At 31.5% G+C, this 9,758-nt stretch overlaps 1 pseudogene across 1 annotated transcript in view; it reads left to right on the top strand.

Annotated features, from left to right (window-relative positions):
• The window catches only part of LOC101699379 (OX-2 membrane glycoprotein-like), a 32,460-nt pseudogene extending 23,215 nt beyond the window's left edge, over nucleotides 1-9,245 (top strand). The window contains exons 4-5 of the transcript XR_015452747.1: nucleotides 3,806-3,901; nucleotides 5,387-9,245. The product of XR_015452747.1 is annotated as an OX-2 membrane glycoprotein-like (transcript). The remainder of the gene's footprint in view (nucleotides 1-3,805; nucleotides 3,902-5,386) is intronic.
• Nucleotides 9,246-9,758: the final 513 nt, after the last annotated feature.

Genomic DNA, 9,758 nt, shown 5'->3' on the forward strand with positions numbered 1-9,758 from the left:
CTCCAAGTCATTGACTTGGAGATTATTAGATATATCCTGACTTATTAAAGTCCAATAATTTAGGATTTTTTATCATTTCAAGACAATACAATAAGCTTATATTAACTCTCTTTGTGCTATTGCTTGTGCAGTTTAATTCTTTATAAATAATTAAATATAATGATTTACTATAATTATTGTTATTAATATCCATTTAGATTTGCCCTTTCTGTTACTCTTTACTTCTTTTCCCATGTTCATACATTTCTCTGGAATAATTTTTCTTCTGCCTAAAGAATTCTCTTCTGTTTCTAGTGCAAGATTACAGACATCAAATTCTCTCAATTTTTTGTCAAAAAATGCTTTTATTTTTGAAAAACATTTTCAAAAAATTCATAATTCCAATTTGATAGGGTTTTTTCTATATCAGTGTTACAAAGCAATTCTACTGGCTTTCTACTCCCATTACTTCTTTTTAAAAGACATTTCTTAGTTTTGTTGCTGCTTTTTTGAAATAAACATATTTCTCCTACCCTCAACCCTGGTTACTCACAAGTTTTTCTTCTTGAATTTGTTTTTTTACTAGTTGTATTACTATGTTCCTTAATTTGTGTCCTTTTTTTTATTTAGCTTAGAGTTTCCTAGACTTCTTGATTCTAGATTACTACATTTCATCACTTTTGGATAAATTTTGATTCTTTTATCTTCAAATTTTATTGCTGTCCAATTCTCATATCTTTTTCTAGAACTCTAAAATTATATTGGATGAAGATAATTGTCTCTCATGGATTTAAATTATTTTTACTTTTTATACATCAGTTTTTTACTGCATACTGGACTTTGTACATGAAAAATTGTGGATATAATTAAGGCTCTTGGTTTTGGGGGAATAACAACAGTATTGACATGTAGTTCATATACAAGCTGCATACAATTAACCAACTTAAAGTAGACAATTCAATGACTTTAATATATTTATATAGAACATTTATATTATCCCCCCAGGTACATATTCTTTTTGGGGCGGATTTTTTATTGAGAAAAAAACACATAACATAAAGTTCACTGAGCATACAACTCAGTGGTTGTTAATGTTCTGATAGTCTTATCCAATACTCACCACTATCTAATTACAGAACATTTATATCACTACAATGAGAAGCTGCATACCTATTGTCAGTCACAACTTTCAATAAACAGAAATTAGTGATTTTCTCATTCTCCAATAAACTACTAGTTTACTTTCCTTTTTGTTTTGTTTTGTTTTTCATTACAACCTTAATTCTGTTACTTATTCTCCTCACTTGTCCTCAGATTCCTCAGGTTCTGCAGGACTCTGCAGGTGGAGTCCACCTTGTGAATCCATGAGGCTACAGGTTCTTTAGTCCATCACCTTCACAGCTCTTTCCTTTGTCCCCTTTACATCTTTTTAAAGTTTTTTCTTCATAATTTCTTGTTGTTAATAGTAACTCTTCAGTATTGTTGTTTTACATTAGAATCTTATATTTTTATTACTATAATTTCAATGGAGTCAAGAAAGATTAAATATAAATATTTGTGATGTCTGACTTTTGCAGTTTTTATTTTTTGAAAAATAATGCAAAATTTCATAACAAAATAATAAGAGAAAATCAATAGTTAATACCCCGTATTTCATTACCTTCAAAGTAGTTACTCAAAATACAAGACACAGACAAAAGATTTTCTCTTACAAAGAAGGAACAACAAATAATAGCACAAAAGTTTCTTTTCAGTGAGCAAAGAGAAACCAGTAGTATAAATGTAACAAATTAGCATATATACTAAAATAGTTTTGAAACAATGGAATAGGTAATTTGGGAATTATTTGAACATATCCTTACTTCCTATTTATCTATTTTCTATTTTGATCTTTATTTGCATATAGAGAGAGTTTCTCATATAAGAGAAACCATTTTATATTTGAGCTTGTGTCTGACTTATTTCACTAAGCATTATATTCTCAAGTTGTGTCCATTTACCTCCCAGGCCCTCCAGATTATTTTTCTTTACGGTGGAGTAGTACTCCATTATGCATAAATACCACATTTTCCTTATCTATTCATCTGTTGATGGACATATAGGCTGTTTTCAAGATCTAGCTATTATAAATTGTGCTGCTATAATCATGGGTATGCAAGTATCCCTGTATTATGATAATTTTAACTCTTTTGGGAAGATAGCTAGAAGGGGAAAGCTGGGCCAAATGGAATTTCTATTTATACTTTTTTGAGGAATCTCCACACTGATTTCCACAATGGTGTACTAGATTACATTCCCAACAACAATGGGAAAGAGTTCCTTTTCCCCACATCCTTGCCAGCACTTGTTCTCTCTGTCTTGAAACTGAAGTTAGTCAGCTCTTTTCCTGGTAAATTTCCCCAGCTCATGAAATTAGAATATGCTAATTAAATAGCATATGGATCTCTCATCATCTCTTGGCTAGATTATTATGGTAAATTTCATTTGGTAAAATGCAAATATCAATTCAGGATGAAATTATTCTTTCTTTAGTTTTATAACAAATATTAGAGAAATTAATTCCTCATTTTTCTGAGTCTCATTTAGACTTTTTCTTTTATCCATGTTTTGCTGTTGTTGACTTCAAGGATGTGACATTTTTGCATTAAATTCTTTAATTCAGTCTCCTCTGCCTATTTAGAATGGGTATGTCATTCTAAACATAAGATTGAAAAAGAAAATCAGTATAAACTGGAAACTGAGACAAAATAATGTCTGAGCAGTCAAAAGTAAGCGGCACAAAGTTCTTGAATTAAAACAGATACACTTTTCTAAGTGTTTGAATGAAGAAGATTTCTCTTTTCCTTCAATGATAATGAAAAATTCAAAGTAGCAAATTTAAAAGGGGGAAAATTATTATGAGCATGAAATTAAGTATTTATATGTAGGGAAATTAGGAGAAGGACAAACAGAAACAAAAAGTTTCCTATGACAAGAACTAATAATGTAAAGCACAATAGTTTATGCATTTAATGTAAATGTAAATTTTTTAAGGACCAACATGAAATATACATATTTTTTTCTATTATACCTAGCAGTAATCATTGACAATCATAATGATGACCTGATATTATATTTAAGTCATAATGCATAAAATAAATTATATTCAGAGGTCTATACTGACTGATAAAAGAGGTGTCTATAATACAATTTTGGAAAACTGGTCAAAGTAGCTATTTTTGAAAGTGTTTCTGTTGAAACTTTTGCACTTTTTTTCATAAGAGTGCAGACTCTGGAATTAAAATTGAACTTGTTTCCCAGTTTGAGAAACATTTCCTAATTACTTGGTATCTTTACGTGATTTTCTTAACATCATAGAGACTCCATTTCCCCATCTCTACTTAATAACTGCACTCACTCAGGTAATGTAAATAATCTTTATAAAGTGCTTATGGTAATAATCTTAAATATTTATTATAAATTTATTTTCTGATGTTATTCTAGAATTTTTGTGAATTTCATTGTAGTAACATAGTCATCAAGTGACTACATTATACTTTGCTTCACCATTTTCTGAATATTAAACTGGTTATATTCTTTTTTCTTATTCCTGGGAAAGATAGGATTATATTAAATATTACACACTTTAATCTTTGAAGAACATATAGCAGTTTGAATATGCAGATATTGGTATATTTTCTCATAAAATGGAATATGGCACATTGTCTTTTAAGTTTGGACATACATGAAGTGTTGATAAATCAAAATAGCATTGTAAATTACAGGTACAATACGGTAGCATAATGTATAAGAAAACAAGAACATGTTTTTTGTTTGTGTTTTTCAGGTTCTTCTATTCTGACAATTATAGTCATTATACCCATTTCTTTGTTTGTTGTTCTTATCATCATCGTTGTTTTCTGTATTGTTCAGGGAAAAAAAAGTAAGTTATATTACTATCTGTGATAGAGAAAGAGGGTAAAAAACAGCAAGCTTCAAATATTTAAAAAACCTCCAAGAACTCTGGGGAAAACCATCATGAAAAGAGTCACGACAGAAAACTCCACATACTTTCTAGTTCCCACAGTCAAGTGCATATTGTTGTTCAAATAATATTTAGGATTGTAAAAAAAGGTAGATTGCTAGAAATTATTTATGTTTATTGTGAATTGAGTTTCAGATTCTTAGGATATAGCATGTGTTCCTCAGGCAAGTAGTGAGAAGGAGTCCACTTACTGTGTGGTAGAAAAGATTGAGTCTGAAAGTCTGAGATAAGTGTACCTGCCTAAGCTGTAATGGAGTGAAAGTGATGTTACTCTATAGGACTAATGTAATAAAATGTCTATTCATTTACTCAACAAATGCAACTTAAGTGCCCCTGTAGACAGAGACAATCAAAACAGTTGAGTTTCTTGCCTTTAGGACTTTACATCCTAATGGAGAGAAATAGACAATGGAAAGATAATTGGAAATAAGAAAACATCAGGCAATAAGTACTATCCAGAAAATAGAACAGAATCGTGTGATTGAAAGAGACTGCGGGGCTAGTGTAGGTTCCATGGTCTCTGTGGGTAGGTGTCATTTCAACTGATATCTGAATAAAAATAAAAGTGTGAGTAAATTCCTGGGGCAGAGTGTTCCAGACAAGAAGAAATATTTAGTTCAGATTCCAATATGGGAATGAGCTTGGAGTGTTCCAAGAATAGAGAAGGTCAGTGTGCCTAAGACAATGCTTTGGAAATTGGAGGTGAGTACCAAGACAGGGAAGACCCACAGGCCTAGAAGCCATTTGGGTTTTTCATTGTCTGCAATATCAATCCTTGGAAATGTATAGAACAAGGGAACCCAAAGACTTTAGAAAACTCTTGCTAGACTATGGACAAGGTGTCTTGGAAATCAATAATACATCAAGATGAGAGGTGATGGCATTCTGGAAAAGAGTGGCAGAAATGAGGATGGAAGGACTGTGAATTAATTTAGGATGACACAATATGCTGGTGGATCAAATGTGGGAAAAGAGCGACATGGAAGAATTACCTTGATCGCTGTAAGCTGTAGAAAGGAAACTTACAAATGCGAGAAAGGATATGGGAAGAACAAGCTCTGGAGGGAGGATTAAGAATTCTATTTTTAACATTTCACTTTTAAGTGGCTGTTTTACACTGAAGGGAATATATTAAGTATTTATATATATTGAATCTGGAATTATGGAGCAGATAAGGATTAGCATAGCAGTTCTTTGGAGAAAATAGTGAATATAGTCTTCAAAGGAGAAATCATAAATTATTAATCTCACTATTATAGAACAGAAATAACACGCATGTACTATAATTGGGGTATTTTAATGTAGAAATGAACTTTTGAAAGGAAATTTTGGTCAATTTCTCAAGAAAATTTGAATGTGAACCTCCCATTTTTTAATTTACAGCATACTCTTACCGTGTCCTGCCATGATGGGGAGTGTTTGGGATGAACTCATCTCAAGGATACACCCGCGTCATTGTATTTCTAGGTCAGGGAATGCACCTGAACCATCCCCACAACAGCCTCACGTGGAGCACTTATTGAACGCTTTTCATCTAACACAGGGGTAATTGGTAGGGTGTGATTGTTTTTTTGGTGTTATTATGTATTCTTCAAATTTAAAAGTAACTTTTCAAATGAAATCATGCATTTGGTAGCAGTAATGATCATTTTAGAAATAAATGGAAATAAAGCTTTATGTAATCTAATTCCAGAACTACTAGATTCAAATGAGGTTATATTATTATTTTTTTTTTTTTGCAGTACCAGGGATCAAACTCAGGACCTTGCTCTTGCAAGGCAGGCGCAGTGCCGCTGAGCTAAATCGTTGGCCCCTAAATAAGGTTATATTAATTTTTAACAGATGAAATATATTTAATATTGTTTGGAAAATAATGCTTAATAAGGCATATGTAAATTATTTCAAATGTTTCCTATAAAAATTACTTTTTCTCACTGCACTTCACAGTTCGGTGTGTATTTTATATTAAGGATGTCTTATCTCAGACTTGCCACATTTTAAGCACTCAGTAGCCACAGAAGCAAATACCTGGGATATTAGTTTAAACTTTTGAGGAAGAACAATTTCTTAGTAGATGGATGCCCCTCTTTCTGGAATGTGGACAGTCACTGATGATCATTGCCTCGATATATTCATTAGAAGTGGAAAAGAGTGATACTCAAATTGTTTTTATTCTCATTCAATTGCTGATTATTCATATGAAGAGAATTTTCCCCACATCAATTACTTGGTTACACTGAAGTACCACCATACAAATTAAAATGTTTGCTGAATACTTGACTCTTTCTTTATATTAACTTTTTTTTCATTTGACTGGTTTGTTGGTTTTGTTATTATTTTTCTTCTGTGCTGGGGCTGGAACCCAGGGCCTCACACATGCTAGGAAAAGGCTCTACCACTGAGTTACCTCTGGCCCTATGGTTTTAAAATAAGATATTGGTTCTCTATAGCATCCTCTAAAAATAATGAATGAGGTGGTGTTTTTTTTAAATTTATTTGGAATTTAAAATGTTTCAATCCTTTGCAATTTTTTTATGTGTTTTCAAATTGTATTGAAATGTTTCAGCTACACTACTAGTGGGTATATGTATATTCAAATGAAATGATACTGTGACAATATGATAACCCAGACAACAGCTAAATGACTAATGCACAGGTAGCATTTACAATGTAGACAGTGGGCAAAAGATGAATTGTTGTACGCAGGACAGAGTAAGATGTCATAAGATTTCTTCATGCCACTCAGAATGGCATGCAATTTACAAGTTGCTTATTTCTAGATTTTTGTTCCTCTCAATTTCATATTAGTTTTAAGTTTATGTTTTAAAAATTTTTTAAATTAAAATGATTTTAGTGGATATATATACATAAACATGAAAGTTGCACCTCTTTATGGGCTACCATGTAATGTTTTTATATATCTATATAATATGTAATGCTTAAATCAGGTTACTCATATTCATCTACTCAAAGATTTATCATTTCTTTATGGTAAAAATGTTCAAAAACCCTTTTAGCTAGTCTTTTGAAGTATATAATGGATTATTTTCATCTATAATCACTCTACTGTCAAAACACACCAGTGTTCTTACCACTATCTAACTGTGAGCTGGTACTCATTGATCAACCTCTCTTTATCACTATTCCTCCCCATCCCCTAGTAACCACTATTCTACTCACAACTTCTATGAGATAATTTTTTTAGACTTGATATATGGGTGAGGTCATGTAGTACATTTCCTGTGCCAGGGCTTATCTGACCTAATGTCTCAAGTTCCAACCACATTATTGTGAACTACAGGATTCCATTCTTTTTATGGGTAAGTAGTATTTCATTTTTGAAAGGTACAGCATATTTTTGGCCTATTCATCAGTTGGCTGATCCTTAGGTTGTTTCCATCTCTTGAATATTGTAAATAGTACTGCAGTGAATGTGGAAGTGCAGATGTCTCTTTAACATGCCATTGTCATTTCATTTGAAAATATACTCACTGTGGTATATCTGGATTATACAATAGTTCAATTATTCTATTTTTAATTTCCTGAGGAAACTTCATAGTGTTTTCCATACTGGTTTTACTAATTTATGTTTCTACCAACAGTGTGGATGCATTACATTTCCTTTTCTCCACATTCTTGCCGAACCTTATTATCTTTTGTAGTTTTGATACTAGCCATTCTTACTTGAAGTGCGGTAATATCTCATTGTGGTTTTGCTTTCTGTTTTCCTGATGGCTAGTGACGTTAAGCATTTTTTCATATATCTGTTAGCCATTTGTATATCTTCTTTTGAGAAATGACTAGTTAGATCTATTGTCTACTTTTAAACCAGATTATCTGTTTTGTGCTATCAAACATACCAAAATATATCAAAATGTATTCTGAATATTAATCCCTTCTCAGATGGGTAGTTTACAAATATTTCTCCCATTCTATAAACTGTGTCTTCACTCTGTTGATTATTTCTTTTGATTAGAAATGTTGTAGTTCGATATCATCACATTTATCCATTTTTATTTTTGTTTCCTGTGCTTTTAGTGTTTTCTCCAAAAATTCCTTGCCCATTCCAATGGCCTGAGCATTTTTCCTGTTTTTTCTCTAGTAGTTTCATAATTTTAGGTCTTACATTTAAGTCTTTATTCCATTTTGAGTTGATTCTTGTAACTGATGAGAAATGGGGATCTGGTATCATTGGATGTGGATATTCAATTTTCTCAGCACTATTTCTTGGAAAGGCTATTCTTTCTGCAGGATATGTCTGTAGCACTTTTATTGAAAATTGGTTGTATATATGCAGATTTAGCATCTCTACTCTGTTCCATTGGTCTACGTGGCTCACACAAACATCATGCTGTTTAGATTACTACAGCTTTATAGTATATTTTGCAGTCAAAAACTATGTTTTCTTTGCTTAAGATGGTTTTGGTTATTTGGTGCTATTTACGGTTCCATATAAATTTTAGGACTGCTTTTTCTAGTTCTGTGAAGAATGTTATTGGTATTTTGATAGAAATTGCATTGAATCTGCAGATCACTTTGGCTAGTATGGACATTTTAACAATATTAATTATTTCAATCAATGAACATGGTATATTTTTCCTTTTTCTTGACTCTTCTTCACTTCCATTTATCAGTGTTTCCTGATTTTCACTGTGGAGATCTTTGGGAGCATTGATATGTTTTTAGTGCAATTTGCCTCCCCTGCACCACCACATGTATGCTATCCATTCTTTCAAGTCTTTCTGAGAATCTTTTTGGGAATTTTAACAAATGCCCTTCAGTAGGTTTGTGTAATTTTTGCTGAGCTAATTCCTTGGTACTTATTTGTTCACTATAATGAATACTATCTTTTTTGTTTTCAAATGAAATCTGGCTGGTTGTTCAGGGAAATTTCAGATTTTTGAATGTTACTTTGTATTTGTAAACCATGGTAAACTCTGTGATTCAAAATTTTCTTTTGATTCTGACAGTTCCATGCTGATGTTCTTCTCTCTTACAAATAAGAGAGTGGCTTGACTTTTTCCTTTTCAATCTTTACATCTCTTTTTTAATGTTAAATAACAAGGATAACCAAGATCTTTTGCTTGTTTCTGAATTTAAAGACAATGTATAAAAATTCTCTACTAAGTATTACATTTGATGAAATTTGAACATTAAGCATATTATTGAAGGTAGGAAATGTTTATTATTCCTGTTTCCTTTGGTGTCATTATAAATAGGTTGTTAGACTTAAGAAATAAATTTTTTATTGAGATAGTCATTTGTATTTTCCATAGTATAAGAAAATATATTGACAAATTTTCTAATGCCAAACAATTCTGGAATTTTTCTGCTGTATATTTGTAAGTAAAATAAGATAATAATTTCATTTGTTGGTATTATCCTTTCCTGGCTTTGAAATTCATGTAACACAAGCTTCAAAGAAAGAAATACATGATTATATATTTCTCCTTTTGGGAACATATATTTAAGGTAGTGATTTCTATTCTTTACCACCTTTAGAAATCTATACTTTATTTTGCATAGGCAACCTTTAATTTTGGCTGAACTGCTTTCATAGTTATTAACTATGAAACTACTAATTTTAAAATTTTTTAAAAATTTTAGGGCCAATTTGTCACCTTCAGAAATGTATTTATTTTGTATGTTTTCAAATGTTTATTACATTTATAGGATTGTCTTTTTGTTGTTGTTGTTCTGGTACTGGGGATCAAACTCAGGACCTTGTGCTTGTGAGGCAGGTGCAGCACCACTG

The sequence above is a fragment of the Heterocephalus glaber genome, unplaced genomic scaffold, assembly GCF_053883595.1.
Source record: "Heterocephalus glaber isolate CG9 unplaced genomic scaffold, H.glaber_assembly_v1.0 deba00000122, whole genome shotgun sequence".
Lineage (NCBI taxonomy): Eukaryota > Metazoa > Chordata > Mammalia > Rodentia > Bathyergidae > Heterocephalus > Heterocephalus glaber.